Source organism: Zonotrichia leucophrys, chromosome 4 (assembly GCF_028769735.1).
Source record: "Zonotrichia leucophrys gambelii isolate GWCS_2022_RI chromosome 4, RI_Zleu_2.0, whole genome shotgun sequence".
NCBI lineage: Eukaryota > Metazoa > Chordata > Aves > Passeriformes > Passerellidae > Zonotrichia > Zonotrichia leucophrys.
The window spans coordinates 56,808,355-56,823,893 of NC_088173.1; the positions used below are offsets into that span (position 1 = coordinate 56,808,355).

Consider the following 15,539-nt stretch of genomic DNA (forward strand, 5'->3'; position numbering starts at 1 on the left):
GGCTGTCAAACAAAATAAATGGCTCATCTCTTGTGAAATCACATCTACATTATCTTTAACACTTTTTCACTATTTTAAATTTGTCTTATATAAATTATAGCTCTTTAATTAGACATACAGACAACATGGCAAGAGGTCAAACTGTTGGGTGATTTCTGAGATTCCAGCTTCTTATGTCAGTGTCATTTGCATTTCTTCAACCCCCTTTTTGCAATTTAATTTTTGGACTAACATTCTGAGGCTCCCTGCTACCAAAGCATTCTTCCTTAACACTACTTAGCACTACTTCCCATATGAAATAAACCTAAGATGATATTGCAGCCTCTATGCCCTGCTTGTGGCCCTGCAATTACAGCTGCTCCCAAAATGTAAAGTAGGTTTAGAAGTTTTTTAGAAGACAGAAAAAGTTTTGTAAAAACATCTTCCATAATATTTTTTTCATCAGATATATTCATAAAGAGCTGCCTAAGTTCTCAAATTCACAAATGATGATTAAAAATAGATTGTCTCCACATTGCCCCAGATGACAGGGGTGAGAAGAAGGAAAGTAGGAAACCAAAAATTAAAAATCACTAGCCACTAACATTTCTATTTTAAACAAGGAAGTATTCTAATATTTCTCAAAAATATAACTTCCAAGGAAAAAACTTCAAAACACAAATCCAGCCATAGCCTGTTCTCTTCAAGCCAGTTTTTCTCCTTGGAGACTTTCATCTTTTATTGTTCTGTGTCCACCTCAAATCAAAACCTGCCAACAGTGAAAATTCACTTTGTCTTGATTGTTCTACAGACACAATGCTGAATATAAAAATACACAGCAACAACAACTTGCTGATCACGTGTGTTTGAAATGCCATCTCTTGGACTGAGATAGAGGAACCAGAATTGTAAGATTATCATGGAAAGAAAAGCTCTGAGTAGGAAAACAGAAGGGCCAGTGTAACTTAAAGTTATCAAACAATATGCTGTGGGTTGGGTTTGAGCTTTTCAGACTTGTTTGCAAGCCAGAGATAACCACATAGTTTTGCATCACTAAATCAGACCTTTCAAAGCCAAAATAACTCGTAAAGTACTTAAAGGCCACACATTTGTTTGATGAATTCTCTTGAAGGAGAACAAAGGTTAAATCCATACAGTTTGTTTTGCTGGATGTTTTTGCTTTTTTGATGACAGAACTGAAGAGTCCTGTTGAATTTAATGATTGAGTGAATACAGAAGTCAATGTAATATTATATTCCAATGAAATACTATATGGAGATGAAAACAAAGTAAGTGCCAATGTCAAGTTCATCTCTAGCCTGCCTCCCCTCTGCTTCCTAAGTCATTACCTAGTATTTATTTACAAGACTGGAGAAAAAAAAATAACCTGGAAAAATAAAGGCTTTGTGCTCAGATTTCAGGCATGAAATGGTGTCCCACTGTGTCATTTTGGACTTGCCATTTAAAAGCTTACAGTGTGTTTGCTTGAACAGTCCCATTTTTCAAGGAGAGGAATTTACTTCTCTGGAATCTGACAGTCTCAGAAGAGCTGCTCAGATGTTTTTATTAATTAGTTAATATTTGTGCAATGCTTAAAGTGTCAGGCGTTGTATAAGTGTTAAGCTATGGAATTTGGTCCTACAATTAAATGGCAATTATGAACAACAAAAAATACATATTTATATATTTGCAAGGAGTTTACATGAATATGATATATTTGACAGCTTAACAGAGAGCTTCTAATCTATCCAAAACAATATAAAGTTTAAGGATATGGCTAACAGCCTATTTAAATAACATAGCAAAAGTCATATTTTCCCCAGTGTTTCCATGTTAGCCTTTAAGGCTCCAATTAAAAGCAACAGAAATTTTACATCTGATTTTCACATGCAGTTGCCATCTGCCTCTTACACTAGAAAAATAAAAATTTGCCCCTGAAATCACATTAAGTGTGCAAATTAAGAAAAAATAGACTGCACCCACTGAAATTTGGCTTAAAACCTACAGTCTTGAAAGCTCACGACTCATCTGTTGAAACTACAAAAGATACAAGTACCAAAGAAGCAGAAGAAAATGCTGAGTGTCTTGTTACTTTTCCTAGCTTTTTCTTCTACATATGAATGTCAGACTGTTAATGAAAAGACTCTTAATGAATCAACACTCTCACAACAGTGTCACTAATGAACTACTGGTAACTGGAAAAGGAGACTAAAAATACTATGTCTCCCTTTTAGTGCAGTTATCTTATCAATATGCTGTAGCCAGAACTGTTAGGCTGAAAAAATGCATTTACTTAAGAAAATAACATCATGAAGCAGACCCAGGGTAATAACAACACTTCTGTTGCCAGAACATACTTGTAGTTGGTGGGTGGCTTGTACAACTTGAGTGCTTAATTAAGTGTATTTTTCCAATAAATACATTGGACATTAACTTTTACTGATGGCTAAATATCTTCTAAGTAGCTACCCTGTCTCTTAGGCAACCAGGCTGCATTTTAATAACTTGCAGGACAAAAGAGCAACAGGCCAATAGGGTCTGGTAAGGATGTCAGCATTTCCATTATAAACCCCATTTTAGCACTGGGGAGGGTATTCTAATTTGAACATTAAAACATGCTGGGGATAGCTTTTGTCCTGGAGTGTTTTTCTGGTTTCTGTTTTTCTAGTAAGAGCCATTTGCATCCATTTAGAAGAATCTTAAATGTATGGAGCTTGCAGGGTGGAGGAAAAAAAGCTTAAACAGAGAGTAATGATTAAAAATAGGAAGAAGACGCTAAAACAGAGTGGGCTTCAGGGTTTAAATGTAGTACTGAGCCCCCATGTTTGACTCAGAGGGGCTGATGCCAGCAACAGTGAAGCTGAACAAGGATGGGCCCGAGGTCAGGTGGCACCTTCAGCACACAGGCCATGCTGTAAAACCTGGAGGTGCTCATTTACAGTGGCGCCATTTTTGGACTGGGAAACCAGAGGCACAACATGCTGCTTGTGATGCTGGGTGAGGTGGCCCTCTGGAAGTAGAGAACTAAACCAAATCCCTGGTCAGCCTGCAAATCCTAAGGATACAGCACTCTCTCTTCAGTGCAGTTTGTCTGTTAAGGCACTGTTGTAGGCACTTTCTAATTCCAGCTCAACATAAATTTAAAATAGCCTTCACTCCCTTTGCTAAATATATTTTCAGAAGTTTTATATGTGTTCTGGATGTGCTATGAATCACCCATTCCATATAAGAGCATTTCAGGTATAGATGAAAATCGTTCTCATATATTCAGTAGTTTGATATATATTTAAAGCTTGTAAAGTTGTTGGTAACAAAAGCTGTTTTATAACTAAACTACATCATTACTATGAACTCAGCCAATAATATGTGTTTTAAAGCTACAAGTTTACAGCAGTAGCTCAGTCACCATCCACATCTGTAAAAAATAAAACAATAAAAAATAAATAATGCATGTAGGAGAGGCTGTCAAAATTCATTCGGGCAGTTCCATTTTATACAGATTTCATTTCCTAGATTTTAAATACTGAAATATTGATTTATATTGTCAAGGCATCCTAAATGTACATAGAAAGTAGGCTCCAGAGACCTTACAGACTTTCAAATACCCTCAAATAGCATAGATAATGTGGTTTCTATATAGACATTCTTATTTTCAGCTTTTTTCTTTTTTTTTTTTAATTCATACTAAGATTTTCTACATAGTTTTTTTTCCTTTTTTTTTTTTTTTTAATCTGTACTAAAATTTTCTACATAGCCTTTTTCATGCTGTCTCAGGCACCCTATACTCCTCCAGGGTCACATCCAAAATTAGAAGACCAGGCAGTTACTTGTCACCCAATATCCCAAGAGGGCATGGAAAAGAACTACGCACAAAAAAACCCACATAAGTGCTCTCTTGCAAGAGACTGTGCTTACAGACCTTGCAGAGAAAAATAAGTCCACTGACACCTATAGAAGGTTCAATCCTTTGTCCATGACTGGAAGAAGCCAGACACAACATAAGAGGAACTGAAAACCAGAACTTTAGTCTCAGAAACTCGATGGCCAATTGTATCCTTCAACAGTGAATGGGAACACTGCTCACGTGTCTACTTTCCCTATCAGCACTTAGATATAAAATCTTATAGATGTATAAAAGAGAGGAGAGAAAGTCCCGTCAAAAATTACATGCTAGGATTTCAGGAAGATCCAACATCTCAAAATGAGACTTGAACAGCTGCTGGATGATATAACCTGAATAAAAGTAATTAAAAGAAAATGAGTTCTGCCCTCTTGTATCCTCCTGACTCATGCCTCATTTTCTACTTCAGGATTTAGGAAAGCAAATGTCTATTTCTGTGTCCATCACCAGAGCGACATCACAGCAAGTTAATTAGAGCACATGACAGAGAGGTGCTATTTTTGTCTTCAAATAAAGATCTTTCTGTTGCATATGAACATTTTTCTTTCTGAAATAGGGAGAGAAACTTCTTAGCTACCAGCTCTCTCCCAAAGGTGTATAAAAATTATGCTTTATCTACAGCTTGCAAGCTTCACAATTAGAATTGTCAGCCGTGTTATATTAAAGAGGATACAGTCAGACTTGACTGATCAAGCTTAATTTAGCCTTATGTTTGTGTTTCTGAAACATGGTAAACAATTTTTTAGCATGAACATGCTTACATAAAAAATCATTTTTCCTTATTTGAATAAAAATGAAATGACCTGCAAACTCATGACCTGTTTGTTAATTATGAGTTTTATATTCCATACTACATTGCTTCAAGGGCAGGCCTAAGCACTAATATTTATTTATATGCCTTGATTAAGAATATCCCAGGCATTTACTACAGATAAACACTGTTGAAGCTAAAAGCCATATTTCCCCTTGAGTTTGGCGTCTGTGTTGTCATTTGGAAACAGAAATTTGTGTTATGTGGGGAATTCTCTTGACTGAAGGATCCAGAGTGCCCCTCTGAAATGTTTGTTTCCCAGACTGTGTGTCTAAAGCTGGATTCCCAAATTTGTATTTTACATTCTGAAACCTGTGAGTGAAAACATGATTGAAAAGCAGACACCACTGATCATCATTCTTCACTATCCAAGCTCTTTTTCCCTTGGCATTTCCTTACCTTCCACTCCATCCTCAGAAATGAGGGCCAACTGCACCCAATGAAATAGACCTTCCCCAGAGCTTAATGAGATGTCTTGGACCATTAGGGGATTCACAGCAAACAAATATCACCAGTAATTTATAAAAGGAGCTATGCATAAGCAATCATAGGTCAGGCAGCCTGTCAATTTTTTTATGGAGATAATAGCCCACACTACTTCATCAGTGAGCATTCAGAAGGGCTCAGCTCTAGTTTTTGCCCTGATGCTTTACCTACAACCTAGCACAAGTACTCAAGGCCTTGGATTTTGGCTTCTGTCTGTCTTGATGTCTTAGGGACCCCAGACCAGGTGATGGCCACAAGCAAGGGGCCCACATTTCTCTGGCTGGTGATCCAAAACCCTCCAAAAAGCCATTTCAAACTGGGAGACCACATTAAAAAACAATAGGGTGAGAGATCCAGTACATGGAGAAATGTTGTTAAAGTACATGACCAGATGAGGAGAAAAAACAGAGCCATTGTGATGGTTTTATGGACTTTCTGAATATATTTCTAAGTGTCATGCAATTTTAACATTTCTCTGACAGGTTAATATGTGCAACTTGTCTCAAGAGGCTAAGATTAAATAGCAACAAAGCTGAAGGGAAAAGCATTGCCAATAAATGGTGAGAATTTTTTTTATAAGCACTCTTTCTCTATGGGAATACTTTATTTAAGTAAAAGGGGGGGAAATTGCAACATGTACATGATTAAAATAAGACTCACAACAGGCAAACTGTAATTATTGTTTTAACAATGTGACATACATCCCCAGTAATTTTCTTCCTACAAGTAACATAGTTTATAAAAAAAAAAATCCAGCATTTATGAGTTTGTTCTCCCTGTGGCTACCACCCAGCCCATGGAACTTGTCCTGCACCACATACAGGGACAGTCCAAAACAACAAGGCATGGCCATGGCCAGGAGAAAAGGAGTTCAGGGAGCAAGGGATGTTCAGGGAGTGTCCCAGTGAAAAGCACAAGGCATGGGTGGTATCTGAGCTCTCCTAGAGGCAGAAGGATTATTTGCTCTACTACCCCCAAGATGGGCAGTGCCAGGGTTGTTCCTGAGGGAACTGAGCCATGGAAGGAGCGAGAGGCAGGAAATGAACAATGCCAGAATGGTAGAGATCAGAGAGATGGCAGGGATGCTCTGAGCCAGGACTGGGACTGAAAGACAGGAACACCAACAGCCCACAGTGCTGAGGGTGCAGGGCAGAATCGTGGCCACAATCACAGCCATGCAGAGACCACTGGGCAGGGCAGCACAGGAGCCACCCAAGAAACCTATAGGGGGATACAGTATGGGTAAATGAAGGTGGTATAGAAAGTAATCTTACCCCCTAAAGAGCTGCAGCTGAGCCAATTACTGAAGATTAGGAGCAGGCCTGATGTTAACAGGCCACACCTGTAGCCAATCATAAGAGTGTTATAAAAGAGTGGATTGGCTGGTTGTGGGGGACCTGGAGTCAGCTGCCTGCTGTGAGGACAAGGCAGAGCCGGTGCCTTGAGGAGCTGCCTGCAAGAAACATCAAGGAGGTACAAAACTCTAGCAACGTGGAACAACAGAAACCTGCTCCTTTAGTCACCCATCATAATTGCTGTTGATCATGTCCAGCTACTCTGAGAAATTGGTGTCCTAAGCAAACTGCTTTCATCAGCTGAGGAGCCGTATTTTCCATGCTCTCCCAGTCAAACCAGCTCCTCTTAATTTCACTCTTTGATGAAATGGCAATGTGTTTTTAGGAGGTGTTTCTCAAAGGGAAGAGCAATCATTTGGCACATGAAAGAGAGCGATGCCGTGAGAATAAGGGACAGCAGAGCACAACATATAGCAAGACCAGAAGGGACACTAAGGCAGCAAAAATAGAAGGCAGCTTGGAGTAGAGAAACAATAAACAGCAGAATCCATGGGCAAGGAAGCCAGTAAGGGTCCAGGAGACACAGGGCAGTGGAGGAAGTAATAAAGGACAAGAGTATCAGCCATAGGGTGGTTTCACTGGCTGGCAAACAAGCACAGCAGTGTCAAAAAGAAAGCTGCTGAGTGGCCATTGGGCTGGGGAGGAAAGGTGGGCTCACAGGAAAGGGCCTTGCACCCTGCAGAGCACAGGGCAGCCCTTGTCCGTCACAGGGCTGGGGTGGTGGGTGACAAATCTGAACTGAACTGCTGTCAGGAGTGCATTTTTAATGTTGAATTTAGATAGGAAAGTAATGAAAAGCAGGAGGAAAACATTTTAGTACCATTAATTAATTGGTTTCTATATTATATTTAAAGTCCTTGGGTGTTTTTTTCTAAGACAATTAACTCAGCTTTGTTTCTAGTAAATAAAACTCTCCATTTTGAAGCAGCCCCTTTTAAATTGAATGGAAGAGGAAGTCAGACCCCTAATTCTGACCCCTAGTCTTCAAATCACCAATTTTTTCCACAGCAAGATTAAATGCACCGCTGTTGTTCTGCCAGCCCTTAACACAAATTAATGACTTGAATTACCTTTCATCTCACCTTATAAATTCTACCTTGAAGCAGCAGAAAGCCCAAGGGCTCTTGCATAACCAGATGAAGACAAGTTCACTGCCTCAAATCCTTCCCTTCTTGCTCTACTTTACATCAATTCTTTATAAGAAGAGGTCTCCAGGGCTAACAAAGGAGCTGGCCATGCAGCAGAAGGTGCCGTGGGACTTCCAGAGGTAAAAGCCCGTCTTGTGGTGACTCAGTGCACTCCATTAGTCCTGGGAAACGCAGGGCACATCGAATGCAGCAGATGTGCCCTTCCTTGCCAGGCTTCAGACAAATGCAATCAAATCTATTTTAATCATCTATGAAATGCAAATGCGTTCCACTTGCGCACCCGCAAGATCCATTGTCTTCCTCACTGAAGCATGCCATAATGTCAATTAAACGCCGTTGCTAACTTAATAGGTGTTCTGATTGCCTAGGGGAAATTATCTTTACTTTCTTATTAGTGGTATTAGTAGTAGTATTATTTCACATTGCAAAGATTTTTAAATATTTTCATAATTGCATTGGGGTTTGTTTGTGTTCTCCTTTCCATTGGCTCGGCGGCCAGCACCTATCCAGACTGAGCAGTGAAACCTGTGTTTGCACTCAGAGAAACAATGCTGTGTAATTCCAAATATTGAAAATACCCTTCTCAACTCCTCCGAAACGGCCCTGCACAGAAGTGATGCTGCATTAATCTGCTGGCAATTTTGCTCACACACACAGGCTCCCATACATGCACACAGCCCCTTTGTTATTCTGCTAGAAATGGCCGGGCAGCTGTAAAGATGTTTATTCTCATACCCACAATGAAAAATGTTTGCAGTATGTATGTAGCCTACAAAGTCGGGAATGATAAGCATTTAAATCAGACTGCCCATGCCAAGTCAATATTTCGATATCAGAGGAATTGATTCTTGATCTAGTGCCAGCACTGTGTACTCAATGTACTGCAGAAAAATCCTCGCCCAGTCTTCCTGCCAGCACACTGCTAGGGATGACAAGCGTGCAGTTATCTGATAGAGCAGATATTTGTTCCAAAAGACGATTTTCATTTCAAAGACAAAACATGAAAAGAACTTACTTATAGGGAAACCGAATACTGTATTCTCCCCTTGATAAATCAAGCTTTAGAGAAATAATGCCAAAGAGAGCAGGATTCTCAAAAGAACTTCTGTAGCTCTTTTCATGCTTTTTCAGCTACTCAGCTGGCTTAACTCTGCCAACTAATAATCTTGTGTTTTCCTAAGATATGTTGAAAAAGAGTTTATTTGCAAATAATTATTTAGTGATAAGAATGCATGTATGCTTGCTTTTAAACAGTTTCTACAAAGCTAATTAGGGGATTTATCATAGAACACAGGGTTCTATATGGTTTATACCTTAAGCTGCTAATTATGGGATTTTCAATAACATCTCTTTCTTTCCTTTGCAGGGAACTAAGACAGTATTACTAGACAATAAAAGCCCTGTTTCAGTGAAAAAGGTGAAATTTCTTCATGTCACAGTCTTGTCAGCTCTCCTCATGGCTGAATTTACATAAAAGTAACCAAGTATGAGTAATAGCAGACAGGAGAGGGAAACATCTTCATACCCTCTGAGACCAGGGACTAACACAATAGTCCTTTTATACTCTGCAAAGACATCTTTGCTATTTGGCCACAGACTTCCAGATACACTGTCTAATTACAGTTAGCAAGCAGCATGCCCTTGACACAGCACAGAATAAATATAACCTGCCCTTTCAAGTGTGTCACTGTGCTCAACACTTATTTTATGTCTTCACGCTACTAACCACACCTTATACAAAGAAACTTAACCATGCTTTTACCCACAAAAATTAAATAGTATCACATTGAATGCTGCTTTATTTCAGCAGGACATCAAGAGGTATTGACACCAAATTGCTACCATACATTAACTGAGGGTCTACCTCATTCACAGCTCTTCCTTGGGGCATAATTACCTGCAAGCTTTATTTCACTGCCAGTCTTTTATAAAAGTGCAAACATGGAGTGTCCATCCAGTTTCAAAGAAAAGTTAAAGGCAGACTGTAGAGAAAATTAATCATAAGCATATCAGGGCCTTACTGGGATGCAGCCCAATTAAATTCAATACACACATCCACTGTGAAGGCCATTAATAAGCTGCTAACAATTTCTGTATGTCCCTGCTGGGCTTTATACAAAATTTTGCCCCTGTAATGAACTCTGCAGGCTTTACAGGTGGGATTTTCAGAAGTGTTCAACACTGATCCAGCTCCACTCTCCTTGAAGTCAGCAGGAATTTTTACCATCGGCGTTAGGGGGGAGGCAGGAAAAGGTCAGCCTTGACTGCTTTTCAAACTCCCACCCCACCAGTCTGCTTAAGGCCCATGCAACTCTGAGGGGAGAGAAGTTATGCTGCATTTATAGCACAGAGTAAGGAGTCTTTGTATACCATGAAGATCAGATTATGTGCTGCAGAAGCACAGAATATTTTTGCATTGTTTATCTGCCAAAAGCACCAACCTTCAAAACAATACATAAACCTACATGAATAAGAAAATCATTCCTACCCAGGGAGGGTAACCATTTGCACTCACTTGTAGTGAGCCTAGAGACCCAGTACAGCTATTGATCTGGTCCCTTAAACAGAAAAAAATTGTACACAACACTAAGATGCTGGGGAAAAAAAAATCAAACTTAATAGAAAAAGGCCCTGAAATTGTGAAAACTGCTTGTGAGGATCAAACTCTTACATAGACTCTGGAAATCCAGAAGTAATAGCAGTTCCTCTATTAGGTTGTTGATTGTGGGCTTCAAATTAATTATAAATTCATAATTAATTATGAAGTGCTACCCCTTGCTCTTCTTTCCTGTGGCCTGAGGAAGAGACAGATTCTCAAAAGCTCAGAGCCAATTTCCATTTTATTTTTAGCCAGTCAATCTCACAAAAGGTCTTACCTATAACTTGGGGACTTGCTCTTTTATATTCCATTCATGTATAGGCTAATCAGCTGGTGCAGTGATCTGTGACACTTAAATAGGAAAGATGCATATAAAAAGCAAATGCAGAGCAGAAGAGACCCAAATGCTCTGCCAGGGCCATGGCAAGGGCAAAGCAAGAAGGGTGTCCATGCTCAGCAGCCCCTGCTGTTGCTGTGCCCTAGGAGATGGGAGCAGCCCATGCCCAGGGGTGAAGGAGGATGGGGCAGGAGTCTCTGGGGGAAAGCCACAGATTGCCACCAGATTGGGCGTCCTGCAGGGGTGGGTGCTCATGGCCTGGTTCCTCCCAGCTGTATCCACCTCCAGCTGGGAAGGGAAGGACTCCTGCTCCATGGCGCTAATCTGATGCACTAAGAGCTAAATCTTCAGAGGAGTCTCTGAAGTTGCCTTCCTTGAGAGGAGGAATGGTTTTGGGTTGGAGGAGACCTTAAAAAGTCATGGGCAGGGACACCTTCCACTAAACCACGTTGTTCAGAGCCCTATCTAGCCTGGCCTTGATGGGGCATTTGTCCTTGCACCTAAGCCACCACACTAGGAATGGCAAAACTTTTGTTTCTCTCTGCTCATTTTCTAGCTCTCTGAGCATAAGTGTTCTATATCATTGTTGTTTTTTTAATGTTTATTTATTTTCTAGCGTTTCCACTAGTATACATCTCATAAGAAACAGTATCTGTGAGGAAAAGGGATGGTATATGCAGCTCAGCAGATTGAAATCATCTTTTGTTTTGGTCATTATTGAAGGATGGAGTGGTTATAGCACAGTTTTTGCTTATTATTACAAAATCAACATACAGTATCTAAATAACCTTAAAAACTTTCAGTGTCCAGTAAACATTGATCACTAATCCATTAAGTTTGCTCACTTGAAATAAAGTACTGTCCTATGAATCAGCAGCCTTTTTGTAGATGACAGGAACAAAAATTATCCAACCATGTGGTATTTCCAACTCACCTGGCACAAATTAGTAGTAATTCTGAAGAGGAATTAAGTGGTTTGGATAAGTAACACCCTGGATGGGTGCTGAGAATAAAGAAAAGGAATTTATTTGCTTGGTCTGCCTGCACTTTCCTGTGTAATCTCAAGCAAATCACTTATCTTGTTTTAATTTTCAAGTTTAAAAGGAATATATGGAGCTTCTCACGCTTGCCTGGTCTCCAGAGTAGAAATTGTCTTTAAACACATGTACAGCACTAAACACAACACAGTCCTGCTCCCAGTTGGAGCTGGTAGCTGTTACCATAGGAAATATCAGTAAATAAATCATGATGTGAGAGAAGCCCATGTGGTGTGAGCCCAATGGCAGTGACCAGAAGATGGCAATGTTCAGGAGGGAGGGCTGAGGAGAGCGTCCCTGTGGGTCACACACGTGGCAGCTCCCCCAGTCACCCCCACCCCCTTCTGTCAGCGATATGAAACCTCCACCACTGGCTGAAATCACCTTCCGAGCCAGGAGTAGGAGTAGGTAATTTAGTTTCCATGGTAATGCAGTTCTGGACCATTCTTAAACAGAAGCTGCCAAGTATGACAAATGGTAGGTGCTGATTTTTTTATGTGAACAGCTATTCACTATGAATTGAAATGAGATTGCCAAATTCACTTTCCTTGGGACTGGAGCTAGGGTCAAAAGCTATTGTTACATTCAAGCCATAGTCCAAAACTAGCACTTTAGCCACCCATCTCCAGCTGCAATACAGAAATTTTTAAGTCATAGAATAAAAATGAATGACTCAATATCAGAGTTGTCAAATAGATGAGACAGATTTACATCAAGCAATTCTAAAATGCTCTGTAGCCATGAATTAAAGGAAACATATGACAAATGACTTATTCATTCTCTCATGGGGAAGAAATTCTGTTTTAAGCATTGCTGAATGTTGTGCAGATGCTATTATATACATGTATATATGGAATCTGCATTAGGATAAACACATTAAATTATAAGGGTTTGAATTTAACTACTTTTCTTCCATGGGCCACCACTGTATAATATGCCATAGTAGGTTTTGCACTCTGGTAATCTCCCCAAACAGTACATAATTGGCCTTGGAAAATGCTGTAATACTGTAATTAGTAAAATGACAAATAAAAGAGGAAAAGGCCTTTTCATTTTAGTCTTGTTTTCCTTCAGAATTAAGCAACAGGAAGACAGGTTGCCAGATCAACTGTTATTTAACACCATCTCTGCCATAAAAGCAGCCCAAAAAGCAACTCAGTTTTTCCCAGGCTGGGGAAATGGGGAAGGATGTTCCCACCAGTCACCATCCTACTGCAGATGGATAAGCAGAGTGCTGCTGGACTGCCTGCAGTGGCTGCATGGCTGGGGCTGGATGGGCTCCCCAAAACTGCCCCAGCAACACCAGCAGCCAGGTGGCATTGGAGAGCCATGAGGATTTACCTGCTGGTCCATCAAGAGCTCTCTGTGGCCTGTTTGTGAACCAGCAGGATCTGGATGTCAAACCTAGGGAAAAGTGACTCCTAGAAACGTTCTCCTTCATATCAGCCATTCTTCCCACTGGCAACATACCTTTGAAAAATACAAAAAAGGGAACAAAACATTGTAAGCATTGGGGAAAGAAAAAAATAAGACATTCCCAGCTCATTCAGTGTTGAAGAGAGAAGAAACAGCTAGGAAGCATTGTGGCAAGACAGTATTTTCTGCCTTTATTGCTATATTTGTACCTTTACAAACCCTGGTGCCCAGAGCCCTTTGTAAACGTTCATTAAGTTGTACATTAAAAGAGTAGTTGTACCTGACATAACCTATCCTCTGTTTCTCCTCTATGAAATGCCTGGAATAGATGGTGCTCACCCACTGTTTGTACTTTAGCCATTTACACAGACACAGTTGATAGTGCCTGGAATTGAGACATGGGCAGGTGAATGGGTTTGCTTGGGGTGACACAGGGAGTGGCTTTCAGAGGCGGGGAGAGAAAATCTGAGTGCAAAAGGAGACCAGTGGCTCTTCTGACCCACCCCAGAGCTGTGGAGGGATAGAATGTAAGAAAATGAGGATAGTGCAGAAGGTAGTCTCACCCCTGAGGAGTTGCAGCTGTGCTAATCACCAAAGATTAGGAACAGGCCTGCCCCTAACAGGCCACAGCTGTGTCCAGTGAGCATGAGCGCTACAAAAGAGTGGGTTGGCTGTGCTGCAAAGGGAGTTAGAATTTGTTGTCTGTGCTGTGAAGGAGTCAGTGCTGTGAGGAGGTGCCCACGAGAAACCACCGAGAAGATCTTGGAGCTTTGCAATAGGATGCCAGCCCAGAGCAGACATGGACTCAGTACCCCCATGTGAGCCTGCCCGCTCACCCCCGCAGTGCCTGACCCTGCACCATGATCCCCCAGCCTGCCAGGACTGGCAGCCTGCCACCCTTGCCCTGCAGTACCTGCACTGGAGGGGCACTGCAGACACTTCAGGGCTCATTTATGATTCCTAGAAAGCAATGGCAGATCTCACAGGAGACTGGAATCCTCCTGCAGTGGAGTGATGCACTTGTTATGAGCTGCAATGAGCAATGATTCCCCAAAACTGGCTGTCAGTCTCAGCTGAGCAGCCTAGCAGACAGCCGGAGCTGAAAGGGAACCTGCTTTGCAGTGCTGAGGGAGTGGGTGGTGGCTTTGGGTCTCAACCCAACAACTTCCTTAGGGATCATCCTGATCAGGGGTGGCCAAAATTTAAAGGCCATAATATTATTTCAGAGCAGGTTGTTACTGTTAATTGGCAACTAATCTGTGCAAGGAATAGCGAGTTTTTGGCTGGCTGGCTCAGCACCAGACACTCACAAATTCTGCATCTAGGAGGCAAGAAAAAGTGTGGATTTCACTACTGCCAGGGAGTTTAACTAGCACACATGAATGAGTAACAGATATTAAGAGACAAGATTTCCTAAATTGCACTGGGGCCACTGCTGGTCTTCCGTAAGGAATGCTAAAACCTGTTGTTACTGGCATACCAAGTAAGTATTAGGCAAGCCCTCTTCAGATAACTCTCACATTGATGCAAAATGTTGAACAACCTTTAAATTTTCTCTTTTCAGAAGCAGGGACTTTGTTTTCATCCTAATGTTATGGTTAATAACGGGATGCCTGTGCCCCTGTGTGCCACAGACACTTGGAAAATGCTGAACAGGTAACTGGAGGAAGCCCACCATGTAATTCCATCCCTGTGCACAGAGGGAATATTTGCGGCCTTCTGACAAATAGCACTTCAGAAAGTCAGGAAAATTTGTAGGGCAGTGAGTAGATGCTAGAAATCTTTGCTGAGGAACCTTATTGACTATCATGAGTTTCTCCTCTATGAAATGTTCTTACAACTTCATTCACTGCCTCTCCCCTGCCTCATCTAGACATTTCTGCAAGGAAAAGGGAGCAGTGGGAAGCTGCACACTGCTTTTCTTAGTGGTCTTTTTCATTTAACTTAGCCACTGGGCTTTATAATGCAGCCTGCCTGGGACAATGCATTAATAGTCTCATTCTACCAGTGTGACAGAACAAAAAAGAGCCCAGTATGTGCTGAAATATGCACTCCTCTTGCTAAGCCTGTAATCCCAGCTTTGATATTTTTTTGTTTAAGCCATCAGCACAAACCTAGTGAGAATGAATCGGAAATTGCACGCCTAATTTTGTCTTCTGCTTGACTTCCATCTTTGATCAGAGACTGAAGAGAATGGGCTGAGGGAGACTCATGGCTTCCTCCACAGATGATATTAAAGGATAGTTTGTCATACAGAGTAGCCTCCATTTTCTTGGTCTTAACAACAAAATCCCTCCTGTCTTTCCTGTAACTTCCTCAAGAAGGACATCAAAAGTGCAGATATATTTCCCAAATTTGGGCTGCTGCTGCCACAGAGCTGCTGTGTCACCTGCTGTTACCTTTCCTCCAGCTGCAAACAAATCTGAGTTCGGGCCCCAAAAAGGGGTGATGCAGATGTGAGACTCAATGC

At 41.0% G+C, this 15,539-nt stretch overlaps 1 long non-coding RNA gene across 1 annotated transcript; it reads left to right on the forward strand.

Moving 5' to 3' along the window:
• Positions 1-6,603: 6,603 nt before the first annotated feature.
• Positions 6,604-9,096, forward strand: LOC135447475 (uncharacterized). The gene is made up of 2 exons (XR_010440154.1): positions 6,604-7,799; positions 9,047-9,096. It is a non-coding gene; the product is annotated as an uncharacterized LOC135447475 (long non-coding RNA).
• The last annotated feature ends 6,443 nt before the right edge of the window (positions 9,097-15,539 follow it).